Here is a 13,075-nt window from a genome sequence, read left to right on the forward strand (position 1 = left end):
GGCCTGACATCTATACCAAGGGAGCACGGCAATATTGTAAACACAGTTGATGGAATGCAGAGGATCTATCACAGAGAACAGATGTCAAGTCAACCTGCAAGGTGGCCACAGTCTTGAGATCTTTGGGTACTGGTGGTAACCATGCCTTATGATTCAGCCATGTAATGTTTCGTCCTGACCACTGCTTTTGACAGAGTTTCATTATCGTGATAAATGGTGTGGTTACAATAGCCACGCATGGTTCCCACTCAAGACATTCTGTCTTTATTATACAGGGACGCCCATAGTTCCTGGACAGGCTTATGGTCCATTCTACTAACTCTCCAAGGAAAACGCATACAGCCTTTAGAATGATGACATAGTGTGATCTGAGGAGATTTAAGCTTTTATTTATCAATTTCTATACTAGTAATCTCAACCCCTTGAAGTATATAAAGATTTTATTTCATGTTCTATTAAAACAGACCTGTAGCACTTCCTCTAATTTAATGACTCAGGTGCATGTAATCTTAAAACACTGAAAGTCAGACATCTGTGTATGTGCTTATTGTTTTTTAGTGTATATATATGTTACAAACATAGCAAGTTGTTTGATGAAAGCATATGTCTCTGGATTTCATTTTACTTCATGGAATGAAATCTGAAACAACTCAGATTATTTAAGTAGGTTATTTAAAGCATAACATTGATTGTGCAACTTGTTTTGTTTTTTAAATATTTAAAAGGCCCATGAGTTGTTTGACCCTACAAACAGAGATTTTGGTTTCTAACTTGGTCTGATCTTCATTAACAACTGTTCCTTCCTTATAAACAGAAGAAATAGATAGGGATGCAAAGCTCTCTGTGTGCCTTTTTTATGCTAAGTTTTTCAGTTGTGTTTGACTCTGTGCAACCCTATGGACTATGGCCCACCAGGCTCCTCTGTCCATGGGATTCTCCAGGCAAGAATACTGGAGTGAGTTGCCATGTCCTTCTCCAGGGGATCTTCCCAACCCAGTGATCGAACCCACGTCTCATGTCTCCTGCCTTGACAAGTGAGTTCTTTACCCCTAGCACCACCAGGGAAGCCTGAAGAGCTCACCAACTCCTTCCAAATCTGATGCTCTTGATGTGCTCTCACTCTTTCTCTCCAGTTAACTTTTTACAGGATTTGTTAACTGTCAGTTAAGGATAAATTAAATTTGGGAATCTTCACTTCTTGGAGAGCACCAAGCATTTGCAGGACTGACAGTGATGAGAGATAATCTCTATCCTAAGAGACTAGCTTTAGTTCCTTGGAGCTACTTAACACTTTGTTTCTTTGATTAACTGAAAACTTTAACTGGTAAAGCAGAGTTAAGAATGAAAGATGTAATTCCAGGGCCCAGGCCCACTGTGTATGTGAATGAATGGAAAGTTAATTGAGGAAAAAGGCAGAGTGTATTTCATTCATTGTTAATTTAAGTGGAGTTGATAAGCAAAGAAGGAAAATGTTTTTAAATTCCCAGGTATGTTTCTCAGCTTATGTCAATATTTTGGGTTTCTTTTCCATGGTAATTTCAAAGGTCAGAATTGTGTTTTGTATGTTTTTATGAAATATTTTACAATATAAACTTCTTTCCTGGAAAAGCTTTCATAGATGTAGAGTTCTAAAAACATAAAGGATTTTTTCTAAGAGACCATATTAAACTTTGAACATTCACACTGGTTCAGTAAGATTGTTAGCTGTTTTCTTGTACATTTCTTAAAATGATACAATTCTTTCTCAGATGAAAGATTTTACTTTTAATGGATACAAAACTATGTAAAACACTTAAAGTTCCAGGGGGGTGAAATTGCAAAGCTGGAGAAGTGACTCGCTGTAGTGTCTGATGAACCTCTTCTTTGTTTCCATTATTTTTAGTTTGGTTTTCTAAGAATTTGCACCTTTGATTTTGGAACTCATTATTTCAAACTCTAATCATCTTAAAAATGAAAGGTGAAACTATAGGATTTTTTATGGTTTTAACTTGATTGTTCCCTTCCACCTTGAAAAGTGCACGAGTGTGCCCCCAACTAAGCCACATTTGTAGAAAAGCTTGACAAAAATGGCAAATGTTTTGTGTATGGAGTGATGTCCACAGCAGTGTGACCTTTCCTGCCTTCTTGTTGTATTACATGAAATGTTCCTACCATTCTTCTAGAAAAGCTAACCTTATTTTTCTAAGACTCCATTCATTATTTTTTAGTCAAAAGGGGAGAAGTAATTTGCAAGGAGTTGGTATTGTGATAATGCCCAGGGGTTCATTCTTTAGTGAGAATTCAGAAATGGATTACAAATAAAGACAGTTCAGTTTTTTCATCTGCAGAAATGGAGAGGAAGTTCATGGTTTACAAAGAAAGAAGAAATAATGCACTTACCTTATAAGACATAGTGAAGCAGACCAGCAGGAAATTGAAAATATCCACACATGGAAAGGTTAAAATAGTTGTAAGAAAACTTTTGCAACAAACTTCATAAAGATTAAATGTGAGAGACTACTGAACATTCTCCCTCTTGTTATCTGGTCCTGAAATAAAATTACAAAGCACTGTTCTCTAAAGACTTTGTATTTTATTCTTGCCTCTGCTGCTGAAACTGAATGATCAAAAATAAGTGCTGGGGGACTTCCCTGGTGGTCAAGTGGTTAGGAATCCACCTTGCCATGCAGGGGACACGGGTTTGATCCCTGGTCGGGAACTAAGACGCCACATGCAGCAGAGCAACGAAGGCAGAGCACCGCAACTAGAGAGAATCCGTGTACTGCAAATACTGAAGTACATGTCTTCTGGAGACTGAAAGATCCCACAGACACAGTAAAGATCTGAATGCCACCACTAAGAACCCATGCAGCCAAATAAATAAGTATTATTTAAAAAAACAGCTGGGAATGATGTGGCTTTTTTACAGTGTCTTGGCTGTTCTCAGAATTCAGGAAAGACAAAGTCTGTAATGAGACACACACACACCACCCAAAACCTCACATTTCCAAAAGTTAACACTGAGATTCCAGTGTTCCTCCTTTTCTTGCTTTTTTATCTTGAACACCTATTCCTAAAAAATTTAAACTCGATCAAGGTTTTCAACCATCTCCTTGTCTCTTAGTCATTCAATCTGGTCCTCATATGTTAATTTTGGCCTTCCTTTAGTCAGGCTTCCTGTCATGGCATCCAGATAGAATAATACGGAAAGAGGAAAGTTAAGAGAAGAAAATGTCAACAGATAGGAGAGAGTGGAAACAAAAGATTAAGGCAATTCCACAACTACAAAGGCCTAGAAAAAGAGAAAGAACCTGAGAAGGTTAATTATTTTAGGCCTGTAAAACATTTGTGCTTTTCAGACAAGGCTGGGAAATGAGGAAGTGATCAGCAAATGGAGAGAGAAGTTGCATTTCACCACCAGGGACGAGGAGCTGTGCTTGGGAGGGGGCCGTGGGCAGGGGCCGGTCACGGACTTAGAGCTCATGAGCCTTCATGACATTTGATGAATGGGGAGTTCCCAGGGAAGATATTTCTCTTCTTCTTAAGACTAGCAGCCTGGATTCCAGGGCTACTCTTGATCTCCCAAAGCGTCCTAAGGCCTCTTTTTCAGCTCTGAGTCAGGATGGGCAGGGCAAGGAGTCTGGATTTACCACTTGGTTATGGGAGGCATTCTGAGATCTTTCTGATGCTTCCAGGGTGATTCCAGACAGCCTGGTCTAGGTTTGGTAGGATGACCATATCCTACCAAATTGTTCAGGGCAGACAAAATTGACATCTGTTATCCCAAAAGAATTAAGAGTACATCAAAGAGATGGATGTAAATCCCAAGCTCATCCGAGATCTCTAGGAGACCAGTCATTTAACTGCTCTTTTGAATCTGAAGGAGTGTGAGCCAGAGTAGTTCACAAGTGAAAGAAGCCATCAGCTCTCTGCAATCTCCCTGGAGGCTAGGGAGTGAAGATGACAGCCATAAACTGGAATCATAGGAAATTCTGACGTGCACGTGCATGTTCAGTTGCGTCCAACTCTTTGCAACCCCACAGACTATAGCCCGCTATACACCTCTGTCCATGGGATTTTCCAGGCAAGTATACTGGAGTGGGTTGCCATTTCGTCCTTTAGGGGATCTTCCCGACCCAGGGATCAAACCTGCATCTCTGGTGTCTCCTGCATTGCCAGGCAGATTCTTTACTGCTGAGCCACAGGGAAAGCCCAGGAAATTCTGATATTCACCAATAATATTGAATTCGTTCCTTCAGTTCAGTTCATTTCAGTTGCTCAGTCATGTCCGACTCTTTGCGACCCCTTGAATCACAGCACGCCAGGCCTCCCTGTCCATCACCAACTTCCTGAGTTCACTCAAAGCCATGTCCATCCAGTCGGTGATGCCATCCAACCATCTCAGCCCCTGTTGTCCCCTTCTCCTCCTGCCCCCAATCCCTCTCAGCATCAGGGTCTTTTCCAATGAGTCAACTCTTTGCATGAGGTGGCTAAAGTATTGGAGTTTCAGCTTTAGCATCAGTCCTTCCTAAGAACATCCAGGATTGATCTCTTTTAGAATGGACTGGTTGGATCTCCTTGCAGTCCAAGGGACTCTCAAGAGTCTTCTCCAACACCACAGTTCAAAAGCATCAATTCTTCAGCACTCAGCTTTCTTCACAGTCCAACTATCACATCCATACATGAGCACTGGAAAAACCATAGCCTTGACTAGATGGACCTTTGTTGGCAAAGTAATGTCTCTGCTTTTGAATATGCTATCTAAGTTGGTCATAACTTTCCTTCCAAGGAGTAAGCATCTTTTAACTTCAATCACCATCTGCAGTGATTTTGGAGCCCCCCAAAATAAAGTCTGACACTGTCTCCACTGTTTCCCCATCTATTTCCCATGCAGTGGTGGGACCAAATGCCATGATCTTCGTTTTCTGAATGTTGAGCTTTAAGCCAACTTTTTCACTCTCCTCTTTCACTTTCCTCAAGAGGCTTTTTAGTTCCTCTTCACTTTCTGCCATAAGGGTGGTGTCATCTGCATATCTGAGGTGATTGATATTTCTTCCGGCAATCTTGATTCCAGCTTGTGCTTCTTCCAGCCCTTCGTTTCTCATGATGTACTCTGAATAGAAGTTAAATAAGCAGGGTGACAATATACAGCCTTGACGTATTCCTTTTCCTATTTGGAACCAGTCTGTTGTTCCATGTCCAGTTCTAACTGTTGCTTCCTGACCTGCATATAGGTTTCTCAAGAGGCAGGTCAGGTGGTCTGGTATTCCCATCTCTTTCAGAATTTTCCAGTTTATTGTGATCCACACAGTCAAAAGCTTCAGATCAGATCAGATCAGTCACTCAGTCATGTCTGACCCCATGAATCGCAGCACGCCAGGCCTCCCTGTACATCACCAACTCCCGGAGTTCACTGAGACTCACATCCATCGAGTCAGTGATGCCATCCAGCCATCTCATCCTCTGTCGTCCCCTTCTCCTCTTGCCCCCAATCCCTCCCAGCATCAGAGTCTTTTCCAATGAGTCAACTCTTCGCATGAGGTGGCCAAAGTACTGGAGTTTCAGCTTTAGCATCAGTCCTTCCAAAGAAATCCCAGGGCTGATCTCCTTCAAAATGGACTGGTTGGATCTCCTTGCAGTCCAAGGGACTCTCAAGAGTCTTCTCCAACACCACGGTTCAAAAGCATCAGTTCTTCGGTGCTTAGCCTTCTTCACAGTCCAACTCTCACATCCATACATGACCACAGGGAAAACCATAGCCTTGACTAGACGAACCTTTGTTGGCAAAGTAATGTCTGTGCTTTTGAATATGCTATCTAGGTTGGTCATAACTTTCCTTCCAAGGAGTAAGCATCTTTTAATTTCATGGCTGCAGTCACCATCTGTAGTGATTTTGGAGCCCAGAAAAATAAAGTCTGATACTGTTTCCACTGTTTTCACTGTTTCCCCATCTATTTCCCATGAAGTGATGGGACCGGATGCCACGATATTCGTTTTCTGAATGTTGAGCTTTAAGCCAACCTTTTCACTCTCCACTTTGACTTTCATCAAGAGGCTTTTTAGTTCCTCTTCACTTTCTGCTATAAGGGTGGTGTCATCTGCATATCTGAGATTATTGAAAAGCTTAGGCATAGTCAATAAAGCAGAAATAGATGTTTTTCTGGAACTCTCTTGCTTTTTCGATGATCCAGCGCATGTTGGCAATTTGATCTCTGGTTCCTCTGCCTTTTCTAAAACCAGATTGAGCATTTGGAAGTTCATGGTTCATATATTGCTGAAGCCTGGCTTGGAGAATTTTGAGCATTACTTTACTAGCGTATGAGATGACTGCAATTGTGCAGTATTTTGAGCATTCTTTGGCATTGCCTTTCTTTGGGATTGGAATGACAACGGACCTTTTCCAGTCCTGTGGCCACTGCTGAGTTTTCCAAATTTGCTGACATGTTGAGTGCAGCACTTTCACAGCATCATCTTCCAGGATTTGAAATAGCTCAACTGGAATTCCATCACCTCCACTAGCTTTGTTCGTAGTGATGCTTTCTAAGGCCCACTGGACTTCACATTCCAGGATGTCTGGCTCTAGGTCAGTCATCACACCATCGTGATTATCTGGGTCATATACTCTTTTTTTGTACAGTTCTCCTGTGTATTCTTGCCACCTCTTCTTAATATCTTCTGCTTCTGTTAGGTCCATACCATTTCTGTCCTTTATCGTGCCCATCTTTGCATGAAATGTTCCCTTGGTATCTCTAATTTTCTTGAAGAGATCTCTAGTCCTTCCCATTCGATTTTTTTCCTCTATTTCTTTGCAATGATCGCTGAGGAAGGCTTTCTTATCTCTCCTTGCTATTCTTTGGAACTCTGCATTCAGATGCTTATATCTTTCCTTTTCTCCTTTGCTTTTCACTTTTCTTCTTTTCACAGCTATTTGTAAGGCCTCCTCAGACAGCCATTTTGCTTTTTTGCATTTCTTTTCCATGGGGATGGTCTTGATCCCTGTCTCCTGTACAAGGTCTCGAACCTCGGTCCATAGTTCATCACGCACTCTGTCTATCAGATCTAGTGCCTTTAATCTATTTCTCACTTATGTATAATCATAAGGGATTTGATTTAGGTCATTCATTCCTTAAGTCATGCTAAATTAGGGTAGGTCTCCACTAGTGTATTCATTTAACTCCTCAAAAGAAAAAGAAAAATTATAATCAGAGCTAAAACACCTAACAATGAAAGGTAACTGTGCTCTTGCTCTTTTAACCACTTTGGGAAAAGACAACCAAATACAGCAATAAGAAAAAAATAGAAAGTAAAAAAAAATAAGGATATAGAAAGTCATCACCCATAATATAAACATGTAGGGCATTTCTTTGAATAATAATCACATGAATTTTACAAAATATTTTTGCTTTATATTTGATCATCAAGACAACTTGTGAGATAAGAATTATTTATGTTATCATAAGGGCTTCTCTGGTGGCTCAGATGGTAAAGAATCTGCGTGCAATGCAGACCAAGGTTTGATCTCTGGGTCAGGAAGATTCCCTGGAGAAGGGAATGGCAGGCAACCCACTCCAGTATTCTTTCCTGGAGAATTCCATGGACAGAGAAGCCTGGAGGGCTCTAGTCCACGCGGTCGCAAAGAGTTGGACACGACTGAGTGACTTTCATTCTTATAAAAATGTACATAAATTGCAGGAATACAGAGAGAAAAAAGTAACAAAGGAAACTATCATCAAACTATCTCAATGGGATAGTTTTGCACATGTTTTATTTCTATGTAGTACTACACAATGAACAACCAGAAGGATCTCTTGAGTTCCTCTTTCCTTGCAAGCGAGTCTAGAAGATTCTGAATATTAAGGTACATTAAGTAGGTAGTTGAGCCGTAGTCTTGTAGGAATTCATTGCTTAGTGACTTGTTACTATTCAATAACATATGGTCAGGAAAGTATCCAAATATCAATGCCCATTCTCCTGTTACCACTGAAGTCTCATTTCTTCTTGCTAAATCTTTTTGTATGTCCCAACTCCAGGGCCCTTAGGATAACACAGATAATGGAATATGATTATTAGTCACCTTAAATCTTCCTTTACCAGGGTTATAAACTTAACTCCTTTAACATTTCCAGTTGATGTAACTTGAATTTCTAATCCTATATAGATGGTGTTGCTTGAACACTTTCTTTGTGTTGCAGGAAATTTTAACAGGTTTTACTATGGTACTCATTCATTCTTTACAAGAAAAAGATGTATATGATTTACCAATGTATTTATGTCATTCACAGACTAAAATTTCTTTAGTTTCCTTCTTCCTCTTTCCCAATGTTTCAGCCTTCCCCTAAGTTCACTTCATTTTACAGGTAAGATTCCAGTTTCTGGGAGAAAGTGATAACCCCAACTGAACTTAAAATTTGACTTTTCACTTAATTCTATGATATATAACACCCTACTAAAGTTCTTAAAGACCTTTCATTGGCTAAAATGTTCCTTGTCAGTGAAGTTTTAGTTGAAATGTAAGATTGAATTGCTATGTTTCTTTTTATCAGCTAAATACCTCTCAATCATCTTGATTTTATATGCACGGCTCTACTAAAACTAGAAATCATGATTACACAGCACTAAGTAAACTGCTCAGAGTTTTCTTTGATAAAATGAAATATAAATTATACTTCCCTTTTCTCTGCTAGGCAAAACATATTTTTCTAGGTCTTGACTTATGATTGTTCCCCTTGTACTTTTCTGTTGTCATTAATAATTGAAATTGCTTTAATATCTGAAGCATGTGCACTTGAAAATCATATTAGTCTAAGGACACAAAAAACCTTACTGTATCTTTAAACATCAAAATGATCACTTTTCACACCTGGAGGTTATTCAAGTCCCCTTCAAGTGAGCATTTTTTTTTTTCTCCATGGGTAATATTTCCTACTGAAAAATCTTATATGGATTAAGTATCCAGTAGAATTATCAATAATTGTGTTAATAATGTTAATGAAAGTGTACAGTTAAATGACAGAGACAATTAGTTCACACCATTTGGTTTATTTATTTAGCAGGGAGTATTGTTTAACATGTCAGTCCCGAGAAACAGAAACAGCCATGAAGAGGCTTAACATTACTAATAAAACAATCAGTATCAAAATATTTTATGTAACAATTTGTCCGTGTTCATATAATAATCTGTCAACCCTATGATTTGCTTATTATGTGAATTAACTCCGTAATCGCTCTGAGATTGGATTCAGTGACACCGTTTAACAGCTCCCGACTCGGGGGCTTTTACTCAATATTTTTAGGGAAGGAGCTGTCAGGCTAATCTGAGGATATTTGGAGAAAGCCAATAAACTGTCACAAACTCGTAACCATTTATATTTTTCGTGGTTTGGTAGAGATTTTAACACTTCTCCCCTCCTACCCTCCACTTTCACTCCAGCCCCTCCTTCTTGGAAACGCTTTAAAAAATTAAAAAAATAACAATAATTTTAAATCCTTGTGCTGGCTCAAAACTTGTCCCTAATTGGTGAAAGTCAAAGCGCCCTGCACCGGGATGTGGCTGAACAGAACACGGGGACCAGACGCCACCGAGGAGGCAGAAATGGAAAACCCCTCTTTCCGCCTCGGTCGTGGGCACTTGCTCGCCGCCGACCCGGGAGCCGCCGCCACCACCGCAGAGACCCCTAGGTGGGCGCCCAGGGCGCATCTCTGGGGAGCAGCCGCCCCTGTGCTCGACCCTAGCTAGTCCCCCTGCGGGCAGAGGAGATGTCGGCGGGTTTTCCGCGCCGCCCTCGGTTTGGAAACCTGATTGCTCCCCAGCGCAACTTCCGCGCCCCAGGCAGCGGGGTTCCCTGCGGGTCTGTGGGCCAGAGGTACCCTGAGGCCGGCAGTGGCCGAGACCTCGCTGGCGGAGGGGCGCGGGCGGCGCGTCCCGAACCCTGGCGGCAGCGAGCGCGCGGAGGGCGGCCGGGTGGCCCCGGGGAGCGCGGGCTCGGCTTTCCCGGCAGCGCAGCAGCCTGGCCAGCTACCCAGAGGGGTGGGGAGGGGGCGGCGGGTAGCCGCTGCAAACCGCTATTGAGTGCGAGGGCGGTGGGTGAAGGGCGAGGGGAATGCCACCCCAAAGCTATTTTAAGTACAAAAGCCAAGCCGTGGGTCATTCAGGACACCTAAGGAACAGTAATGAACCACAGCCTCCACCCAGCCACAAACATAATATTATGCATATGTGCTTGCCCCACGTTGGCTTGTCAGATTTTCCCTTATTAATTCATCCCTCTGCCCTCCTTCCCTGGCAAGAATTCAGCCACTAGATTTTCTTTTTCTTTCCCCATCCACCGCACCCACCCCACCCCCACCTTCGGACTAGAAGGTGGCTAACATCTCTTTATAGCAGATTTCTATTTAGTATTTTTTTTTAATCATGTTTGGTAGGAAACTCACAAATAAATACTCATACAAATTCGTTTTTCAGCAGCATCTTCTTCTAGGAAAGTATTCCAAAGTCTGTCAGATGACATCATAGGAGACAAATAAGCCTAATAATTTTGGAAAATGAAATTAATGATCAGGATAATTTGGGGAAGGAATAGAAAGGACCAACTGAGACTCATTTCCACTTACTTATCAGAAACCTTATGACTGACCATCACTGGAGAGCAAAGCAATGCCAGGAATGTCACATGCTTCTTAGATCTTGGTATCCTGTCTGGGCAAAGATCCAGTGTTCAACACTACAGAGAAAGGGGCAAACCTGTGCAGCCAGAAGTGAGTAACACAGGCAGAGCAACCTTTGAAAGGACATTATTTCACTCAATGAACAGCTGGACAAACCTCTTCTAGTAGGATAAGTTAAGAAAGAATTGGAAAAAGGATAAAATAGGAATAAATGTGGGCTCTTATCCTCACAGATCATTCAGTCTAGTGACAGGAAGAAAGTTTAGATGGTAACAAGGGGTAGAAAGTGTAAAGACCTCTAAGATTGGCTCTAATTAAGTACTAGGGAATTCAGTGGAGGCAGGATTACTCCCAGCTAAAAGATGGTCTTTTATTAAACTGAGTCCGGCCAAACTTCATCTCTGTCTTGGGCTCCAAGTAAATGAAGGAATTCACTAAATGTCATTTCCCTGTAAGAATGTCTCTCATAAGGGATACAGGATTGCCTCTCTAGAACCTTCAGTGTGTTTCCTTCTACCAGCTTTAAGCCATCACCTTCATCCCTTTCTCTGTTTCTTAAGCATTCATTTTGAGGGTCAGTTCCTATAAATCAAGGCTGAGCTGAGGTGACACAATCAAGGGGGTTAAAAATTTATGAGCTAAGTATGTTTTACTTATTCTTTCTTTCCAAAAAGAATCTGGGTGGTCTACAACTCAAAACACCACATTTCAAATAAATTGGTAAAATCAAAATAGAAAACCAGAAAAGAAAAAACTGGAAACTTGAAATAAGGCAACCCTCAGAGTGAACGTAGGGTTGCCTTGATTTTAGTAATCAAGTTTCAGATTTGGTTGAGCTTCTTAGCAGCCAAGGTAAAGAGAGAAAAACCTGGATAGCGATCTTGCTTAAAAGTGCATAAAATGCCTATTTTCAAATAAAACTAAATTTTAAAAGAAATTTATTCTGCAGAGTATCATAAAAGGCACCAAGGGATGTAACAGGCAGTGGCCTAACAGCACTTTTATAGAAAAGAAAAGAGGCTATCACAAGCCCTTTTGCTTGTAATAATCTTCCACAAAAATCAAGACGTGAATGAAGCGGAGTCTTTGCAGACTAAGCTAGTATATTAAGACTTCAGTACTTAATATACTAGCTTTAAATCACTAAATAACATATCCCCTGGGCAGCCTTCCCCATGTATCACTTTTCTCAGTGGAGCCAAACAGCTTAAAATTAGGATTCTTCTCTTTGGTCAGAGCCCAGAGTGTTGGTATTATTAATACTTCAGGATCATAGAGTACAGATTCACAGGGTTTGGAAAACAATTGAACAAATGCTACATTTGTCATCCTTCTACTAACGCTACAGAAGCAAATCAGTGTGTTCACACAAAGACCACCCCAGGTTTCCTCAGAGGTAGACTGCAGGGGCATCTCAAGGGTGAGCCAACATTTTCCTTAGGAAGTTGCTTTGAATGTGCTCCAGCACTTGAACAAATGTTTAATTGAGTCCCTGGAGCTCCATACTGTTTTGGCATGGAAAAAATGTCAAAGCTGGTGTTTCCTAATCACCCACAGTGGCAGGAGGAAAACATCAGTACCTATGAGTGAATGACAAGGCTTTCTGATGGGACTCCAGTATGAGTTCATTGCAAAATGAAATTGAATGAGTCGAGAATAGCTCCCACAAACCAGGATTTTAATTTTATTATAGTTGGTTAGGCCATTATTTTCAATGGGTGTTATATACAACAGCTACTTTTTTTTTTTTTGGTGAGGCCATTTTTGGTTCATGGTAATAAAACAATGTCATCAGACATGAGGAAAATGTTCCTCTTCCAACTTACTATGACAGGGAAACTTTTAAACAAGGGAGATCACCCTGTTTCATACCCTCAAAGGATTGTTCTCTGATCTGTCAGGAGACTGTTCCTTTTTGTCTTAGGTTTTATAGGGGATGAAGAAATGAGAGTTTTTCTGAATTTTTTAAATTGTGGTAAAATATATATAATATCAAATTTATCATTTAACCATTTTTAAGTTTCCAGTTCAGTGTTGTGCAACCGTTACCACTATCCATTGTCAGAAGTTTTCCATCTTCTGCACCTGAGATTCTGTTTCATTAAACTCTGACTTCCCATTCCTCTCTTCCCCAGGCCCTGGTAATCACCATTTTACTTTCCGACTCTATGTATTTGACTGTTCTAGGTCCTCATATAAGTGGAATCACATAGTATCTGTACTTTTGTGACTGATTTATGTCATGTAATATAATGTTTTTAAGACCTTTTTAAAAAGACTGTGAATAATCTATGTTTAAATCATGCCTTTTGACTGATAACCAGTTCTTATCCACAACATGAAGTCAGTGAAACCTGCAAACCATCTTACATTGTCCTAAGAATCTAGGCAACTTTCTCACCAAGGAGTTAGGCAATGTATCATTGAACAT

Source organism: Bubalus kerabau, chromosome 1 (genome assembly GCF_029407905.1).
Source record: "Bubalus kerabau isolate K-KA32 ecotype Philippines breed swamp buffalo chromosome 1, PCC_UOA_SB_1v2, whole genome shotgun sequence".
In the NCBI taxonomy this organism is placed as follows: Eukaryota; Metazoa; Chordata; class Mammalia; order Artiodactyla; family Bovidae; genus Bubalus; species Bubalus kerabau.